Here is a 14,043-nt window from a genome sequence, read left to right on the forward strand (position 1 = left end):
AAGGTGTATCTGCTTGTTAGCTGCGGCTGTGCTACATTTGAGGGTCATGTAAATCCAGATAAAAAAAAAAAAAACAGCATTCGTGGAGCACCAGCTTAATAAAAACTGCTTAGAGTACGACCAAGAGCCGAAACGCGTCAGTTGTTTACAGTCCTTAATGCATTTGTATGTCAAGCCATGTGACACTTGATTTTTAATATGGATAATAATGCAAGTTTTTATTAAAGTGAAGGTAAAGTTTTCTTAACTAGCAATTGTATTTATGTTCCTTTTACTAAGTCAAATACAGGCGCTAGGTTTGTTTTTTAATTTTTTTTATTTATTTAGGTATATTTTTATCTTTATTTTTCATGCCGTTCCCTGCAGAATCTCCTCCCATCCTCCATTTCCTGGTTTATGATACTGTGACGTATAGAGCGGTCCCACCCACTCTATACGTGTCTAGTAAGCTCGTGCACATCGAGCATGGAGTAACTGCGCATGCAGATAATGCGATCGTTTTTAACTTACCAAAATAACAGAAGTTGATGTAGGTAATCGGAGCGAGACAAATGTTTACGATTTGTTGCAGTCTGAGTTCCTCTGCAGCTCCTACTATAACTACAACCGAAAGTTTATACCGCGCATGCGCGAAACGAGGACACACACGCTTGGAAATTGAGGAGGAGAAAATGTTATGCATGCGCATCCAGACCACTATGTTGATGACGAAATTTGACGGCCGCCTAACGGCCAGAGAATCAATTGGATGTCTCAAGCACGTGATCGTTATTTAAAAAAAAAAAAAAAGGGAACGGGTTGTTTTTCGGAAAGCCGATTACATGTCAATAAAATTAGATATCTCAGGTAATATATGTTTTTGCAAATATTGATGAATGAAACATATTTATTTGCCTTCATATCTATAATTGTTTGTAATAGAGCCTTTGACTTTACCTTCACTTTAAGCTGGTGCTCCTCGAATGCAGTTTCTTTATCTGGATATCCATTGCTGAAAAGCATACCTAGGTAGGATCAGGAGCAACAATGCACTAATGGGAGCTAGCTCCTGATTGGTGGCTGCACATATATGCCTCTTGTCATTAGCTCACCTGACAGGGTCTGCTAGCTCACAGCAGTGCATTGCTGATCCTCCAGCAAAGGATACTAATAGAAAGAATTGTATGCTCTGTCTGAATCATGACAGATTTTTTTATTTTATTATTTCTTGCATATAATATGTGCATTACAAAATGCATTACAGTTTTTTCTTTTTTTTTTTTTTTTGTTTCCTTGTCATTCAAAAAAATGTGTTGGTTATTTAAGGGTTTCTTTATATAGACATGTTGCATAATAAAACGGATAGAGCAATGAAATGGTGTATTTTCCCCTCTGTGAAAATTAATCCATACAGCCTTAAGACTCCTCATTTGAAACTGAAGAATCACCTTTTTTAAAATTACAACTTCTAGATCTCACATGATTGATAAAAAAAAAGAATAAAGATGGATACTTAATCTACTAGAGTAAGTGTAGAGAAATAAAACAAATAAGGTAGATAACTTGTGCCACACAAAAATAAACCAGAAAATTCATGATGAAACATCTATGTTTTATTGAGACCATTATATTTATTACACACACACACACGGCTGCCCACAACAATTTGACCTCACGTTTTCAGCTCTTCCGTAGTGAATAGGGAGGGAGGGAAAGATGCAGCTTAACACAGATATCATAAGAGATAGCACAGGTTGGACAAAATGATGTATGACAGGCATCAGGCAGCAAGCAGACAATGTCTAAAAAAGCATATATGCAACGTCCAGAGAGTTTTACACTTTAAGTCTCTTGGTGGCAGCTTTCATAAGTGTATTAACAGTTTTGTTTTTTTCCTTCCATTTCTAACTTACTTTCTCTTTAAGTTTCACTGTAAATGTCCTCAATCCTCATACACTTCTTAGAACTTCCACTGTGCTTACTGCTTGGCTACACTACATGCTCGCGCTCTCCACTCTGCTTTCCACTGCACTCACTGCTTTTACACCCGCCCCTTCACAAATCACCATGAGCAGTCACCACCCTCTTTCTTATTCAGGCAGCATACAAGGATCTGATTGATTGGAGAATTATAGTATAATCCTCCAATCAATCAGATCATTGCATGTGATACTGCCTCCTAAAGGTCCTGGGGGAAAAAATGCTGCAATTGTTTTATTTTTAAAAATGCAGCATGCCAAAAAAAAAAAAAAGCCATGAAACAAAATACAGTTGGCACCAGTGCGAATGGGTCCCCCTGACTGCGGTATCCAAGGCGGCAGCCTCGCTCGCTATACCCTAAGAGGCCAGCCCTGCTCAGCTCAACAGAGTAAGTGCTGTATAAAAAGTTATCTTTAAGATACTGCCAAGCTGCAGGTAATACTGACTTGCTGCTTAAAGTCCTTTACAATGGGGTGTGAATACTTAGACATTTTGAGGTAAAATATATTTCTTTTTTACAAAGAGATGTTCAGGTGATATTTTCTAGTCAGCTTTTTACAGCTATGCAGCATCACTTTCAAGCATTTCAACATTTGGGTATCATGTCCCTTTAAGCTATACCAATCTTACATCTGACTAGAGTAAATATGAAATAAAGGAAAATTACTCCCCAATATGAGATTTGCACAGAACCTTCCACACAACCAAAGATTCTACTATGAGACCTGCAGACAGAAACAATTCTTCTTGGAGCACAAATACATGTTATATGTATATGTAAGTCATACATTACTTTATTGTAACAAAGCACCAGGTTGCTGTACAACCAAAGAATTTGTGTGAACATCAATAGACACATCTGCTGATTGAGCTTATCTTTTGGTTAAGAATACAATATTTGACTCAAAGACAGCTGGCTGTGTTTCCTCAGTAACACCAGTTAAAATGTACTTTTTATTTACTATCTAAATAGATATTAAACATATAAAAATGTTCTATTTTCACCTTCATAACACAAGGAGTTGATAAATTGGCCATATCCAATTTAAAATGTAATTAAAAATAACTACCAAATAATAATGAGCAAAAGCTCAGTCACCATAGTGATAGAGTATATATAAAGACGTATATAGCTGAAGGTGTAGACAGTAACATAACATACTATTCAAAAAACATATTTAACAATTGTATAAATATAAATTAAAAAAGCAGAAACAAAATGAATTCAATAGAAAGAGAACACATAACTGTACTAACAATTACGCAAACCTTCCACTGAGATACAGGAACTGTTTCCCTGACACTAAGGCACAATCAAAAACAAATAAATGCACTTACACCATCACCCTCATTTATTTGTATATATTTCTCACTTCTACTTAGAGTGCAAGTTCTTTGGGACAAAGACTCTATTAACAGTTGTTTTGTTCTTTCCATGTTAAACTCCACTGATAGAGCAGATTTTAAATAAAATGTAAGTAAATGGGTAAAATTAAAAACCCAAAATTGTTCAGTTTATAAAATGACCTTCTCAGCTATCTGTAAAATCATTTCTTACTCCTGTTTTAGGACACTTCAGCTCTAATACATGACTATTTAAATGGACATAAAGAAATGATACAATATGTGTAAAGATGCACCAATTCATTCATGAAAGTACAAAAATATACAATTATTTACAACAGGACTTGTGTCCTATGTTACAGCACAATATAAATGTATCTATGGTTACTATTGCTAGGGGACTCTGGCTACAGGATAATATGTAAGACTCATGGATAGGAGCCCAAGCGAGATAACATACAATGCAATAATAAATGTTTTAGACTTAAAGGGACAGTACACTGTAAAATTGTTTTTATATGAATGTATTTTCAATGACTTGTTATACCAGCTGCAGAGTATAAAATGTATGAGAAATTGCATTTTTCGGTTTATTTGTGTAGCTGGTTTTGTGCTTTTAAACCACAGCCTATTACAATGGGTTGAGCTTCAGGTAATATCAGATCTCATTATGTCATAAGTTTATGTACACAGACTTGCTTCCTTATCTTATATTTGTCTAGAAAACCACTGCTCAATACTTAGAGAGAACAATGGAAAATTATCATTTTATCACTTAACTATCATGCCCCCCACTGAGAGTGTAATCTCTTCTGCTGGCTGTGTTTACTTAGGCTTGTCAATAGCATATACTCCAGTATAGAAACTTTCAGTATAGGTTGGGATACCACAGGCTAAATCATCTATTTCAAATGCCAAAATAAGGGTAAAGGAGCTACTTGTAAACAATTTAAAACACTCCAGCAGGTAAAATTAATAATTGGGAGCAATTTAAAAGGGGAGACATGTTTTGGGTGAACTGTCCCTTTAATGCAGTAATATTCAGTTCCTTGTAAGTAGTCAGAAACTCTATAATCATTTTAAATTTTATTTTACTTGAAGAAAAAGGTTAAACATGGTGGCATTGATGTCAGTGCTAGTAGCGCTCCAGTACTTCTTGATGGACTCAACAGAAGATTAAAACGTCTCTCAAGTGTCAGATTCCAAAAGGAAATATCTCAGTTCAGAACAGGTAATGCGACTGTCTAACCAAAAGGTACATCTGATATCAAAGAAGAGAGTTATTTAGCATCAAACTGGTAGTTGGCAGGCTTGGTGAATCAAGATGAAGTTGTTATCTCAGTTATCAGATCTTAAAGAACAGTAAATACAATAATAAAGGGACAGTCTACACTAGAATTTTTATTGTTTAAAAAGATAGCTAATCACTTTATTACCTATTCCCCAGTTTTGCATAACCAACATCAGTTTTTACCTCTGTATGTAAGCCTCTGAAAACTTCCCCCTTATTTCCGTTCTTTTGACAGACTTGCATTTTAGCCAATCGGTGCTCGCTCGTAGGTAACTTCACGTGCATGAGCACAATGTTATATATATATATATATATATATATATGACACACATGAACTAATACCCTCTAGAGGTGAAAAACAGTTCAACTAAGAATACCAAGAGAACAAAGCAAAATTGGTGATAAAAGTACAATGGAAAGTTGTTTAAAATTACATGCCCTATCTGAATCATGAAAGTTTATTTTGGACTAGTCTGTCCCTTTAAACACGATTCAGACTAAGCACGCAATTTTAAACAACTTATCAACTTCGCTCTTTTATAAAATCTGTAGAGATGTGCATTCCTTTTTGGACACTTGCAATAATTAATCAGAATAACCAAGCATCAGACTGTTGTCAAGAGTGGCCTTTTACAACTTTGACACCTAAAACTCTACAAACAAACTAAATCGCTCTATCTATAGCCAGTTCAATAAACAGAAGAATCCTGCAGTTCCTATGCGCTAAGCCCAGGGCATTCCATCCAGAACATTTTTAGGCACCGGCATGCCCACAGTGCACCCTACGATATCCTCAACATAGAGGCTCCAACTGATTTAACAAGACTGCCAGCTCGGCCCTGGATTTCCCTGCTACACTTACCCTTAGCGAGGTCCTTACTGTGCCATGGTTAGAGCCTGCAACCCTTACACATGCACAAATTCGCTTTTCTCTTTATATCCTTTGTTGAAAAGCATACTTAGGTAGGCTCAAGAGTAGCAATGCACTACTAGGAGCTAGCTAGTGATTTGTAGCTGCACATATACACAAGTGTTCATGTGTTCAGCTAGGCCGATAGTGTATTGCTGCTTCTGAATCATAAGAACAAAGCCAATTTGAAGTAAATAAGAAAGTTGTATAAAACTGCACATTCTAGCTGAATCATGAAACATTAATTTTGATTTCACTATCCCTTTAGGAAGCTGTAAAGCTTTAATGTGTGATCTCTTATCACACTGAACCATGGGCTGAAAACAGGGAGTTAAAGGTTTATGCACCAGAGCTGCACAGCTTATATCAGCAATTAGGCACTACATTGCAAAATACATGTTTTAAAAGCATTTGAAACACTCAATTTCTTTACAAAATGAGAATTGTTTTGCAATCCAAGTATATGTCCCTTGAGTATGCTTATCTTATCCCCTTTGTTGTGGCCAATGATATAAATGAGCTTGTACAGAGATTCAGCAATCATGGTGTAGAACAGAATTTTGCAGGGTCAAATTCTACCTGCCTAGAGGGGCACACACACTATTTTTTTTTAGAGGTTTGTTACAGGAAAAGCAGGAACAATAATGATAATAATACATAACAATTTTTCACTGCACAATTAACCATTGTGTAGGAAATTAACCTTTGAGTTTAATGTCCCGTTAACCCCTTTCATTGCATTGACAATCTGATTGACAAAGTGTCTCAAGGTTTACATATTTTAATGTAATAATTATGAAACAAATTAAGTGTTTTCATTTCCTTAAAACTTGATTTTTAATTACTAATTTGCAATGAGTAACAATTCCATAAAAGTTAAGATTAAATCACAATTTTAATTGTTTTTGTGTATTTTCTGGAAAAACACAAGTGTGGCACCACATTGCATATCCTGTGGAAAACTACACACCAAACTCACTTTATGATGGGTACTCATGCATCCACATACATCAAACCAATGGTATCTATAAGCACATTGAACCCTCTGAGTCATCGAGGCAACTCACTCTGGACTAGCAAACAGTCTTCAATAATATTATTTATAAATAAAAATATCCAATATGAACATTAACAGATAAAACTTTGCATAAAACTGCCCAAACACAAATTAGTTTCTCTGGCCCTGTGAACAACAAATCCAGTCTTTTCATCCATTCCGATTAAAAAAAACTTGTGTTTTGAGATTATTATTTTTTTAAATTATTATTATTAATTATATATATATATATATATATATATATATATATATATATATATATATATATATATATATATATATATATATATATATATATATATATATATATATATATAAATAAATGTAACAAATTATGGGGGGGGGGGGAAGAGTCAGTTTTTTTGTCAGAGGAGGAGCCCGACATAATTAAATCAGAAAATCCTTACTGACCACCAATTCCAAGCACACTATTGGTAAGAGTACCATGGGCTATCAACTCCAAGGTAAGAAACTGCTATTCATGAAAATCAAAAGATGAGCTGGAAAAAAAAAAAAATCTCTATAGTGCTACTGTTCATTTATTGATTTATGGTTCCTGGTAATGTGAGCATCAGCAGGAATTACCTATGAGGCAATAAACAGCAGGAAGTGCACAACTGATCTTGCTAAATTAAAAGGACCATTAAATAAAAGTAGAATTACATAATCAGCAAGTGCATAATCAAAAGAACATGCAATAGCATGAATTTTAAATGAGCAGATGATTTTTTTCTGACAAGTTTCAAAACGTATTTCAATTTGCCAGACCCCTGTATAATAAAACAGCCATTAGCCAATCACAGACTCACATACATTTACATTATGAACGCTTGCACTTGCTCAGCTGGTGTCTCAGACAGTGCGCATATAAAAAACTTTGCACAATTTCTTAATGGAAGTAAATTGGAAAGTTTTTTAAGAGCGACTTCAGTATCCCTTTAAAGTGATGGTAAAATCGATCTTCAAGATACTTTTAACCATTATCAAAATTAAAACTTACTTTAATTCATTAATTCTTTTGGAAACACAACAATAAAAAACTTTTATTTCACCTAAATTCTCTAATTGTTATACCACTCCTGCGCCGATTGCCTCTTTTTTTTTTCCTATTTTTGCTGACGTTTCTTTAGCCAGCCAATTGATTTCTGGCTGATAGGTGCCTAACTCCAAAGAGCAAATGCCCCTTTGAAGCTCTGCACATGCGCTTCATTTTTGTCCTGACCCTTGATGCGCCTTGATGCCTACGTATAGAGCGGGTGGGATTGCTCTCTACGTCGCTGACTGTCTGAAGCTGGAACTGGAGGGGAGCGGAGGAAGGAGAAGTAGGGAACAATATAAAACATTTTTTTTTTAGTGCTTATAAAAATAAAAAAAAGTTAGCGACTTATATATACAACTATTGTAATCCAATGGCCTATTCTAGAGAGCTCATCTTTACCGTCACTTTAAATTTACACGGCTTTCACTAAAAAATATCAATATGTGATATACCGATGATGGTTTGAATACAACATGCCTTTAAAATGTTTCTCTCAAGTCTGTTACAAGCTTACTTTTTACCTTAAAGGGATAGAATAGTCAAAATGCATGGCTACATTTCTGTTTTGTATAAAAGCATTTTTGCAATATACTTCCATTAGCAAAAATGCTTCTAGTAAAATTATTAGTGTTTTTCAGTGGCATATGCACATATGCTCTGAGGGCCTGTGCATCAGTTTTCAAACATCACAACTACTCAGAGAGTTAGCTTGCATGACACAAGTGGAGCGCTAATTTTTCAAGCACCCGTAAACAGGCAAATTCGCACGTTTATGGGCGTGTCATAAATAACCAGCCATTATAGCTCCAAAATTTATTGTAGTGTGCATTATAAAAAAATAAAGTATGTAGCATCTTTGTTTTTACTAATAACTGCAGGAGGCAGTTTTAAGGGATTAAAAGTGGCGTGTTAGAAAAAAACGGCACTGATAAGTGCCTTTACAATGCGGTCTATGGGGACTGTGAAATCCCTGTGAATATATATGTATATATTTATATTTGATGCCCATCAGTGCACAACTTACCCCCTTCTTTGCCCTAGTTCTCATGCCGTGTCTCATGGCATGAGAACGAGGCTCCCATTGGAGCATATATAGGCGCACTCTCGTGAGCGTAATGCTTCTGTGCAATGCAACATCGCATTTGCATTGCACCTCACTTGTAATACCAGCATACATTTGTGTGCGCTGGTATTACTAAATTGAGAGCAAATATTGCTTTTGCGGAAGCGATATTTTGTCCTCAACTTGTAATCTAACCCTTAATCTTTTCCTGCATAAAATTCATTTTCAGATATTTTTACCAGTGTCTTGAAATGTGTCATAAAAAATGTTGTCTTTAACATCCTTTAAACATTATTTTTATGTACACAAATTCCTAGAAGCAATGACATTTTGCATTCCTTAACATTACACTGAAAGTGAGCATGTTTAAGCAAGCATTTATATAACAAAGAAAACAAACCTCCTGCACAAAGGGGAGCGAGATACCAAAGTAGGCCTAAGGTTTTCATGGCTTCCTGTCGTCAATTATTGAAGTACTTTAACAAATTGATATCACAAGGTTAATAGCATTTACACAGTACACAATTGCAGGTACAATTACCATTTAACCATTTGTTTAAAACGCTCCAGAAAAGTACTTCAGGAGGTTGCCTCACTTTATACATAAGATTTATACAACATAATCTGGTTAAGTGTCATATATTCCTTCCATAGACAATGTCATGATTTAGCAGAATTTCACAGGATATAAAACATTCTTTTTAGTTGCCGTAATAATTTAAAAAAAAAATAAAACAAAAAAAATAAAAGCACTAAGCATTCGTTTATACTTAATAGAAATCATTGAACTATGCATTATTCAAAATGTTTCAATGATTTTACCATTTAATTGATTTTTTAACTTAAAGGGACAGTCTAGTCAAAATTAAACTTTCATGATTCAGATAGGGCATGTAATTTTAAACTATTTTCCAATTCACTTTATCATCGACTTTGCTTTGTTCTCTTGGTATTCTTTGTTGAAAGCTAAAGCTAGGTAGGCTCATATGCTAATTTCTAAGCCCTTGAAGACCGCCTCTTATCTCAATGCATTTGACAGTTTGTCCCAGCTAGAGGGCATTAGTTCATGTGTGCCATATAGATAACATTGTGCTCACACCAGTGGAGTTCCTTATGAGAGGGCACTGATTGGCTAAACTGCAAGTCTGTGAAAATAACTGAAATAAGGGGGCAGTCTGCAGAGGCTTAGATACAAGGCAATCACAGAGGTAAAACGTGGATTAATATAACCGTGTTGGTTATGCAAAACTGGCGAAAGGGTAATAAAGGGATTAACTACCTTTTTAAACAATAAAAAAAATTCTTCCTGTCATTGCCCTACAAGGGGGCGGTGGTCTCTACAGGAATGCAAAGGAGCAGCTTTTCTAAAAAGTGTTGCTAGGAGACACCTATATGTTTATGGTCCATGCTCATTAGAGGACAATTTCTGCAAATATCATGTGGCAGTAGAAGATAAGTTATGTAATGGTAGCTCACTTTATCTAACTGAAGCAAGTAGCTACACTGATCATTTCTAAGTGCTCATTTAGCAAAAAACAAGTAAGTTGTTTGCTTTACATTTACTATGAAGTAAAAAAAAATATTTTATTTATTTACTAAAAGGTTCATATTCCTTTCAGCTAACCGATTTAATAATACAAAATTGTGCTATATACTCGCTGACTGCAATGTAACAAAGAAGTATATATATATATATATATATATATATATATATATATATATATATATATATTAAAATGTAACTAGTATATGACTGTTTTTGATGCTGCATAATTAAAACGGTTATCTTATGCTCTTTGTCTCTAATGTATTATTCACCACTTAGGGGAAGATTTATCATTGTACAGACTCTAAGGTGGGGAAGAAGGCTTAAGAATTAGAGCTTTAAACTGCTGCTTCATAAATTTCCTTAGCCTGTAAACCTTATTAAAAGGGACATAGTACACCAATTTTTTTACATAAATGTTTTGTAGATGATCCATTTATTATAGCTCAACTGGAGTATTTTCATATGCAGGAGAGAAAGAGCATCTGCTCACCCTGTTTTCCCAGCCCCTTTCAGTGGGTGTCCCAGCCTAAACTTATCAACAGTGCTAAACTGGGAGCTTTAAGGAAGATTTTAAAATGTTTTATATTGGATTTTTATATCGTTATCTGTGCATATTCTACTTTTTAGCAGTTTTTACATGGTTATATGAAAATTGGTATATACTGTCCCTTTAAGTAGTTAGCACCTTTTTATTTTACTGAACAAGGTTAAGAAACCATAAACTCAAAATGTATATCATGCACATGAAAAAGCACCAAATAAACATATTTTGCTTTAAAAATGACCATTAAATACACTACAATTGCAATAGAAAATTTTCTGAATTTCAAGTTATAAGTATATTTGTTTTCTGAGATATTCCAAAGATTGTTTTCATTTACCTGCTGATTGTACCATGTGACATTCATCAGCCAATAGCAGACTCATGTATATACATTGAGAACTCTTGCACATGCTGAGCTGGTGCCTCAGAATGTGTTAATATAAAAATACAGATCAAAAATTGATAATGAAATAAATTGGAAAGTGCTTTAAAATTGCATGCCTCATCTAAATCATTAAAGTTACATTTTGATTTCAGTGTCCCTTTTTAAGTTAGTGGTTTAGTTTGAATTTGAAGTTTACCGGAAGCAAATGTCTGTATACAACTGGACCCTAGGAACTGAACGCTTACTGGATAATAAGCACAATTAATATTCATTTACTAGAGGACAGCAACATATCACACAATCATGAATATGTCAGCTACAAGACTGTCCCAGTGATAAATGTATGTTAGCTTGGTACCTCCATTACATGAGAGAAGCCTGGATACTGGCATGTTGCAATCCATGCTGCTATCAGCCGCAGTGGCCATCATTGGATGCCTCAGGAATGAGGCAACTCAGTGATGCCAATAAAGTGGTCATGTGATTAATGTGTCAGCCAGTCACAGTGATCACATCATAATTGACAAGCCATTGTTTGTAAACAATGTCTTGTCTTGACCCCTCCTCTTCTCTGTCAGCACCTATGTCATACAAAAAGTTGATTTAAATAAAGTGTAGTTTTACAAAAATATATAATTTAATAATTTATGTTTTTTAGAATTGTATTTTAAATAAGTGTTTTTTAATCCCTAAACTTTATTTGTATATGAAACTTGAAAAATATTTATATAACACAATTGCAAGCATTTAAAATATATATTTCACCTTCCATGATGACATATTTTAGACTTCTCAATCTCTTTATCCATGCTATGTAATCATAGCAATTTATTATATTGTCATATGTGTTATAACATATGAGTTTTGCAAAGGTTCAAGTTAGAACAGTCAACAGCTTTTGATGAAGAAATTATTGAGGTAATATTAGCAAATACAATATTAACATATGCAGTTTTATAATTTAAGGAAAAATACATATTTTGTATAAAACCCTAAGTAGCAAAAGCAGTAACTAAAATGCCTCTCCTTTTGTTCAGCAAAATACCATGTGATATCCTCTGAGGTGAGGTTCTGCACTATACAAACCACCCTGGTTCTGACTCACTGAAACCAAGGAAGTAACTGAGCTTGTTCATCAACTGACTGACATTGCAATTGAGAAAACAGTGACCCAGCAATGCTCAGTGCAAACATTCATAAATATTAAATCTAGTTTCCATCCATTTAATGCTCACTAACCAATTAAGCATGCTGTCAAACAGTGTATAAATGCAATAGGAGGGGTTGTAGCAACCTCTTTTTAAACAGTCAGTCCAAGAGATTGCTCTTAAAGCAAAAATTGTTGCCTTAAATTATGGTAAGCAAAAGGTTTATTTACAACACTTTTTCTTTCCATGAGGATAAGTACATTTTTTTGTGTACATTACTTTGACAGGTACATGGGTAATCATAACTTAGTTCATGACATAGATAGATATAGATATATATATATACACATATACACACACACACACACACTGCGTGAAAAAAATAAATTAAGGAATCACAAAACTGAATGAGGAAATGCAATTTTAAAGAATAATAATAAAATAAATATACATACACACATATATATATACATATATATATATATATATATATATATATATATATATATACACACACACTCCCATTTCATAACAATGTGAGGACTTGTTATGCATCTTACTTTCTATGTGTGCATTTTAGACCCACTGTCATAAAGATGTAGATAAACTTTAAGACAGACTTTATTCATCGTTTTATTATTCACGCTTTGACCAGTAGAAATGAAAAACTGATTTTGAACATATTAATGAGTGAAGAGACCCATCTAACAGACATCACATTGAAACCTCCAGGGTTACTGCAATGCTGATCTAGGAAATGTTACAAAGAATTACTGTGCAGCAGCAAGTTAATGCCAGCAAAGCATTTCCTGAGAGATCACCGGGCCCTTCTACATAAAAAAGTCACATTACACCAAAGCACAAAGCTCTCACTGAGTCAACTAGAAAAATCTTAAACACAATATACACAGTTCTATGCCTTCCCAATGTGCTGCCTCTCTATACAAAGTAACAGACGTGTAGTAAGGGGTTAAAGCAATAAATTCACACTTTGTCATATTGCTGTTGGCTGAACGTTACTAAACTTAATATTTTGCAATAAGTATGAAAGGTAACGTCCAAAGTAAAAAGTTCATTTCCGGATAGTTGAGGAAGGAATTGACTTCAGCATTTACAGCACAGGTATTGGTGCTTTGCTTGATCCCTTAACAGAACACCGGCTACTCAGATGCTGAATATTTATTGTCAGCAGAAAATCCTCTTATAACAGGATAATGTTAATTCAAATTAAAAGCTGGGAATTATTTCTATGTCATTCCACATCACAATTCCATGTACAGCAAAACAGCAACCACCAGGATCTCCAAGTTATTGAATGCGTTCTCCTACCTGTCTGTTTGCAATCATCCGTCTGCTAATCTGCTTTCCAGTTGCTCGGCAAGACTCACAAGAGGCTTTTCATCACTTGTAACTACGGACATAAGCGCCTGCTGCTGCAGGGGGAATTATAGAAATTCCGAGCTGCGCTGACCCCAGGGCTGTATTATCACGTCCTGTAGAATAGGAAAGAACAGCTACTGCTGCTGAACTTCTCCCCATTACACTAAAGCTTCAATGAAGAGGCTCCTCCTACTCACTATAGAACAAGAGCCTGGGAGGTTCTGCTAGGGGCGTGGTCACTTTCTATTGACTGACAACCACTCTGTCTGAATAGACATTGCAATATCCCTATAGACTTACCCCAGTCAGCACACTTAGATATGAGCTCTGCTCTCCCACATAGATACATTGTTTGAAACCCTCAACCAGCATAT

The 14,043-nt window shown here is 34.8% G+C and overlaps 1 protein-coding gene across 3 annotated transcripts in view; it reads right to left on the reverse strand.

The window, feature by feature from the left end:
• OSBPL3 (oxysterol binding protein like 3) overlaps positions 1-13,819 on the reverse strand; it is a 580,670-nt gene extending 566,851 nt beyond the window's left edge. For all 3 annotated transcript variants that reach the window (XM_053714156.1, XM_053714152.1, XM_053714153.1), the window contains exon 1: positions 13,619-13,819. The gene's annotated coding sequence lies outside the window, so the exon portion shown is untranslated. The remainder of the gene's footprint in view (positions 1-13,618) is intronic.
• Between the last annotated feature and the right edge of the window lie 224 nt (positions 13,820-14,043).

This window comes from Bombina bombina, chromosome 5 (assembly GCF_027579735.1).
Source record: "Bombina bombina isolate aBomBom1 chromosome 5, aBomBom1.pri, whole genome shotgun sequence".
Classification (NCBI taxonomy): domain Eukaryota; kingdom Metazoa; phylum Chordata; class Amphibia; order Anura; family Bombinatoridae; genus Bombina; species Bombina bombina.